Raw genomic sequence first — 7,614 nt, forward strand, 5'->3', positions numbered from 1 at the left:
TGCTCTTAGTTAATTGTCATATCTTCAGAGAGGCCTTTCATGACCACCCAATCCTAAGAAAATCTCCATCATTCTCTCTCAATAGCGCCCTGTTTTCCTGTCTATCATAATTATACTTCATTTTATTTCTCTTTTTTGGGGGTATTTTACGACTTGCTCTTTAGATGGAATCCTCACAGGAGAAATTTTTATTTAGAATTTCAATGAAGTTGGAAAAACAGGCTCTATCACTACAGAGGCAACTATGATTTCAAGTAAAGTAGCATAGGCTTTATATTTGCCAGCATTTCATAGTTTCCAATGTGCCCTTATTTGCATAATTCCTATTTTTCCCACAGGAGTGGAGGCTTTGCTGTAAGCACAGTGCCTCCTCAGAGTGGGCTCTCACAATGTTAAACAGCAAAAACCCCTTATCTTTTCCTAATATCAAATATCATCATGACAATTTTTACATAAACTATTAATATATACATCTAGAAAAGTGAACAGATTATAAGCACACCAACTATATATATATATATCCATGCTGCCGCTACCCAGATCAAGAAATGGAACATTTCCAGGATTCTACAAGCTCTTTTGACCTCCTCCTTCTTGCTACTGCCGTCCTCAAAAGTCAACACTGTGTTAACTCACAAATGTCAGAGGACTTTGGCCCTTATTTGAGCTTTATAGAAATGGAATCATACACGGTGCACTGCTCTGTGTCTGGCTTCTTTCGTGATTGTGAGAGTCATTCATTTTGTTGCATGTAGAAAGAGTTCATCCATTTTTATCATTATATCATATTCCACTGTCACCTGGCTATGAATTGTTCTCACTTTAAGCTTTTCTGGTGAGTTTACTAGTGCAATCTCATTGTAATTTTAATTTCCATTTCCCCGATGACTAATGAGACTGAGGGTCTTTTGTGACTGACAGCTAAAAATCTTTTGCCCATTTTCTACTAGAGTTGTTCCTTTTCTTATTGAGGTATGGAGTTGTTTGTATATTCTGGATAGGAGTGCCTGTGTTTCTTTTGGTTCTGCATATTGCAAATAATCTGCTCCCATGTTGAGGCATGATTTTCCCTTAATGGGGAAATATTTCCTTAATAATATCTTTTGATGGAAAGAAGTTCTTAATTTTATCATGGTCTAATAGAATCAATATTTTCCTTTACTGTTAGGGCTTTTGGTGTCCTATATAGGAAATCTTTTGCCTAACCCAAGGTCATAAATAGAATACAATCTCATAGGTTATCTTCTATAACAATGCTACTCAAAGCATGGTCCACGGAATAATAACAGTCTGCAAAATGTTTGTTACTGGCTTATGATGAGATAAACATATTGAGAGCAAGTGCTAAGAAACGTTTATAGTAATTTGACAGTTATGACATCCAAGCAGCATTTGATTTAATGTTACTAAAGTATCAGTCTGTGCTGGATTAGAATGTTTTTAAAAAAGATCATTCACCACAGATATTTTAAAATATTATTTTCAAACTTTTCTTTGGTAATAACTTCACATTTAGATCTACAAACCATATAAACTTAATTTTCATGTCCAGTGTAGAAAGAGGTGAAAATTCTTTTTTTTTTCTTTTCGCCCACTGTTTTGCAGTGTAATCTTTGCCACAAGCCAAGTGTCTGTATAAATGTGATTCTGCTCTGGCCTCGAATTCTGTCCCATCAACTCATTTGGCTGTTTGTGCAAATATCATGCAATCTTAATTATTGTAGCTTTATAAATCTCCCTATCTGGTAGGATATGTCTTTCAACATTATCAATCTTTTTCAAGACTGTCCTGGTTATTCTTTACTTCTGGCATTTTTAATACATATGTTCCCACACATTTGCAGTATACTTTATTATTATTATTACTATTTTTGAGACAGAGTCTCGCTCTGTTGCTCATGCTGGAGTCAGTGGCGAGATCTTGGTTCACTGCAACTTCTGCCTCCTGGGTTCAAGCGATTCTCCTTGCCTCAGCCTCCAGAGTAGCTGGGATTATAGGCATGCACCACCACACCCGGCTAATTTTTGTATTTTTAGTAGAGACATGGTTTCACCATGTTGGCCAGGCTGGTCTTGAATTTCTAAGCTCAAGTGATCTGCCCACTTCAGCCTCCCAGGGTGCTGGGATTACAGGCGTGAGCCACCGCACCTAGCCTGCAGTGTACTTTAGAATTAGCTCATCAGCCTCCACCAAAAAACTTGCTGCAATTTTAAAAATGTGATTGCAATGAATTTACAGACTGATATTGTTTATCACATATTCAAAGTATTTTTTATACATTCAAAGTATTATACATTAAGAAAACTTCCATTCAGTATTTTCTATTATTTCATAATAATGTTTTGTGCCTGAACGCTAAAAGTATCAAATCTATTTGGTCTGATTTTAAATGCTCTTCCATAATTAGATGGATCTTATTATGTCTTTGTTTTTTGTTTTTTTTTTTTTACACTGATCCTTCTGTACAAGCAAGAAGAGACTCCTAACAATTTCACACTGTGTTCATTCTCATCCTCTCTTCTGTGCTTTTCCACACACATTTACATTTATAGTATCTCCTACCCACTCCTGTTGCCATTCCAAATTTTCAAACTCTGTCTCCTCAAAGTCCTGGTTAGATCTCGTTTAACCTACTTTCCACCAAATGTAGCCCACAATCAGATTTGTTTTCTGTCTGATGTGCTGGTAACTCTCACCAGCACTACCTCATTAAATCTCAGTGGATTTGACCAACCAGGTGCACACTGAAGTTATCAGCTTCCATTTAAAACTCACAATGTTCTAAAATAGCTCTCTGAATGTACTGCAGTCAGTAATGAAGGAATTAGGAAAATCTGGAACTGTTCACTTAAATCTTTTTTTTATTTTTTTGGGGGACAGTCTTGCTCTGTTGCCCAGGCTGGAATGCAGTGGCAGGATCTCAGCTCACTGCAAGTTCCGCCCCCTGAGTTCAAGCAGTTCTTCTGTGTTAGCCTCTCAAGTAGCTGGGACTACAGGCATGCACCACCATGCCCAGCTACTTTTTGTATTTTCAGTAGAGACGAGGTTTCACCATGTTGGCCAGGCTGGTCTTGAACTCCTGACCTCAAGTGATCCACCCGCCTTGGCCTCCCAAAGTGCTGGGAATACAGGTGTAAGCCACTGTGCCCAGCCTCACTTAAATCTTGTTAGAGGCAGTCCTTTCCACTCATGCTTGAGTTTACTCTTAAAGGTGAGTGGACATTTTTGGAAGGTAGCTAGAGTTTTTAACTTCAAGATCTAGCAGCCATGCTCAGGGGGCATGAAATTTTCTTTTGGGGTCATAAAAATGTTTTGGAACCAGAGAGAGACAGTGGTTGTACAACATTGTCAATGTACTAATACCACTAAATTGTACAATTTAAAACGGTTAATTTTATGTTATGTGAATTTCACCTCAATTAAAAAAAAAATTCAGCCATCAAATATGTCTTCAGTCCCATAACTCTGAGTATAAGAGCTGGTGGCCATCAGCTACCTGTCAATATATGATTCAAGATAAGGAGAAAGAGATGAAATGCATGCTTTTGGGTTTCTGATTTGTAATTGTAAACTTGGCATGTGTATGACACTTACATAGCTTAGAGAAGTTCTATGAACTTCTCTAACATAAAAACTCTTCAATACCAAGGGTGAAAAGAAGCACAGACCTTATGTTATGTGACTTTCAGAACTATCTACATGAACACAATATTTTTTTTTGTTTTTTTTTTGTAGGGGATGGAATCTCGCTCTGTCACCCAGGCGCCATCTTGGCTCACTGCAACCTCCACCTTCCAGGTTCAAGCAATTCTCCTGTCTCAGCCTCCTGAGTAGTTGGGACTACAGGTATGCACCACTATTCCCGGCTAATTTTTGTAGTTTTAGTAGAGATGGGGTTTCAGCGTGTTGACCAGGCTGGAATGTTTCCTTTTCTTTTTTTGTTGAGATGGAGTCTCGCGCTGTCACCCAGGCTGGAATACAGTGGCGCGATCTCGGCTCACTGCAAGTTCCGCCTCCTGGGTTCATGCCATTCTCCTGCCTCAGCCTCCCAAGTGGCTGGGACTACAGGCATCTGCCACCACGCCCAGCTAATTTTTTCTATTTTTAGTAGAGACGGGGTTTCACTGTGTTAGTCAGGATGGTCTCGATCTCCTGACCTTGTGATCCGTCCGCCTCGGCCTCCCAAAGTGCTGGGATTACAGGCGGGAGCCCGTGCGCTTTTTTTTTTTTTTTTTTTTAAGCCTACAGCACCTGGTATTCCTGGGCAGTCTCCCATCCAAGTACTAACCAGGCCCAACCCTGCTTCACTTCCAAGATCAGATGAGAGACCACAGTTCTTCCCACATTCTATTTTAGTTGTTACATATATGAAAAAACAAAATAACCACAGAGCTCTGTGTCCTATTTATCACTGAGCTTAGTGTGGCAACACATGTCCCCAAAGCACCAGATGCCCACGATAATAAGGTCGCAATGACAGAGGGCTTAACAGTCAGAACAACAGCCACAAGTCAGCTCATGAACTGCATTCAAGCCTTAAAATGAAATCTGTAAGACAGCCAGGCGTGGTGGCTCAGCATGTAATCCCAGCACTTTGGCAGGCCAAGGTGAGTGGATCACCTGAGGTAAGGAGTTCGAGACCAGCCTGGCCAACATGGTGCAACCTCATCTCTACTAAAAATACAAAAATTAGCCTGGCGTGGTGGCAAGCACCTGTAATTCCAGCTACTGGGGAGGCCGAGGCAGAAGAATCGCTTGAACCTGGGAGGTGGAGGTTGCAGTGAGCCAAGATCGCACCATTGCACTCCAGCCAGGGCAACAGAGTGAGACTCTGTCTTAGAAAAAAAAGAAAATGAAATCTATAAGACAATTTAGAGAGGACAACCAGAAAGGCACAGCATCCCACACAAATTCAGTAGTTTAGACAAGTGTTTAAAGGGAAAATGCAGGAATTAGGTTACCTCCTTAAAAAAACGTGAATACTTCCAAAAGAGTGTTGGGAAAGAAGTAAAAACTAAAGTATTTCTATTAGTTTTTAGGAAATATAAAAAACCATACTGGACTTCCTCACGCCCATTCAGTTGAAATTTAGAAATAGTAATTCTATAACAGTGCTTGAAATTTTTAAAGTACCATTCCAGAAGCTAAGAACAAATTTAGATACTGTGATACCACCAGCTTTTCATGTAGGCAGCTGTGTTCCAGAACTTGTAGAACTTAGGCACAGATAGCACAAGGTAGCAAAAATAGCTCATATGAAAAATGGTAAATATGTAATGATACATGAAATTATACTAAATTCTACGTTATTGCTATTTTCTTTCCCTCCCATTAGAACATTAATATGTTCTAATTATATTAATATAATATATTAATAGAATTAGTTAATATAACATTAATATATTTTCTCTCTTAATAAAACATTAAGCCCCAGTGACTGGTAATCTTCATTAAATTAGCTGTACCTCCTTACTGCTGCAATGGCTAGCACGGCTACTGCCAACTTAGAAAGGGACAAAAAGTCATGTGGTTGACCTTAATGACAAGAAAAGTCACAGATTCACTTCTAATTTATAATTCTCAAAATTAATGTGCAATTTTGAGTTGTCTCCATTAAATCCCTTGAACAGAATCATCATTTTGCTCCACATTCGGTTTATGTGTGTTTCCATCCTAATGCCTGAGCAACAGGGTGGTGGTGCTGATTGGAAGCTAACTTGCATTTTCCGTTAGGAACTCTGGAAGGGCAGAGCAGGCCACCAGGATCCTGTTTTCATGCAGCTGCTAAATATTGTGGGAACCAGTGATGGGTCTTCGGCAATTGTGGGCAGCCGCCTGGGCTACAAGAATAGGGGGCTTGAACAAAGGTGGAGATGTCCTGAAGCTGGAGAGAGGGTCAAACTACTTAAACTTTCTGCAACATCAGCGTCTGATAATCTGAGTGAGTAATCCTCAAATGCATTCTAATCCAGCCCTTGCATAATTTACACTATATTCCTTTTGAATGCTTGAAGAAGGGGGCCTCCTACAGAACAGCCATCGAGGTTGCCCTGAGGAGCACGTACTCAACCTGAAGGAAGTCCTCTGGCTCCTTCCAGTACAGTGAAGCAGAGGTGCAGGGAACAGCTGGACAGACAGAACCGCAGGAGCAAGGAAGACCGAGGAGCCCCAGGGAGCACACTAGAGCAATAGGGACACCCCTTCAGATGAGAAAGAGGTGGCCACTGGCAACAGAAAACTGGGGTACCAGCTAAAGAGAAATGGGAGACACTGAGGCCCCTTTAGAAAGGAGAGGGGTTTGGGAGACTAGCACTCTAGTGATAAAATGGGGGAAGCTCAGAAGTAAATGGCATTTTAATAGTCCCCCAAGCCCCTGACTGTCCTCCTGATTGATCTGGTCTTGGATAACAAGGGTTAATTCTCATTTTGTGCTTTCATGGCACCCTCTACAAATGTGGCTGAGGGTGGGTGACTATGGGATAGCAGAAAGACCTACGGAAGATAGTTTTGTTTTTTTTTTTCTTTACCAAAATAAGGCCTAAAAGTGGACACTATGCACTTTGATCTCTATCTTCAGAAGCTACAAGAGTGTAAAAAACCTGAAACCACTATTTCTCAATATGTTGTCTCTAGATGAAATGTTCTCATTTTTGTGTTATACTGAAATATATATATTGCAAAAGAATGCAATTTTATCTGACTATACATATGAACAAGCAGTGTATTCCAAGGTTATCCTGCTTCCAAAACTAGGAAGATGTAAAGTAGAAGAAAGACAAAGTACAATGTTTCACTCTTAAAGCTGTTAAGTTACCCTGTCTTTGATAAACATGCTGGAAACCCATGCTTTCATAGCTTTTAATTAACATCTAAAAATATCTTTCTTCCCTCCTGCCTTCTGAAGGACTGTCACACGCTCCTTGTCCCAGACAGGCAGCATTTTCCTACATCAGGGTGATGAATATGTAGGAGAATGTGTGCCTCAGTATCCTAAGACCCTACTTATACCAAATAAATATAATTTTAACAGCATACCTCATCAGACTGCCAAAGTATTAACCAGATTTTAATTTCTAAACATTTCTTAGCATGCATTTTAAATGGACACATTTTTAACAATATCTTTCTGCATTAATGTAATCATCTCTGTTTCTCATGTAAAGCTAATATTTTGCCTAGTCTAACCTTTTAAAAAATGATTTAAGTCAGGGACAATTACAAGATGAGACTCAGAACTTATGAAGCCTGAGACATATTTTCTGAAGTAATAATGGAGGGACACCCCCTGGCTAAGTTTCTTAAAACAACAATATCCAGAAAAGGTAGATTTGGAGTATATTTTCTTCTTACAACAACGGCTCACAACAAAACCAAAATAACCTGGCAACTCTAAGGAAACACATTTTGTGTAATCGAAGTTAAAAAGCAACATCAATGCATGTAGCTTTCTTTAATTAGATTCAAGGTCTGAATCTCTCTGTCTCTCTGTCTCTCTCTCTCTCTCTCTCTCTCTCTCTCTCAGATCCCTGCCTGAATCAGCAGTAGAAATGACCATCATTGGGACTCTTGTTTACTCTGGAAGAACTGATAAGGTAAAAAAAAAAAAAAAAAAA

At 39.4% G+C, this 7,614-nt stretch overlaps 1 protein-coding gene across 1 annotated transcript in view; it reads right to left on the minus strand.

Annotated features, from left to right (window-relative positions):
• Positions 1 to 7,614, minus strand: part of SYNE1 (spectrin repeat containing nuclear envelope protein 1) — a 286,149-nt gene that overhangs the window by 169,806 nt on the left and 108,729 nt on the right.

This window comes from Rhinopithecus bieti, unplaced genomic scaffold (assembly GCF_001698545.2).
Source record: "Rhinopithecus bieti isolate Rb0 unplaced genomic scaffold, ASM169854v2 scaffold_16097, whole genome shotgun sequence".
NCBI lineage: Eukaryota > Metazoa > Chordata > Mammalia > Primates > Cercopithecidae > Rhinopithecus > Rhinopithecus bieti.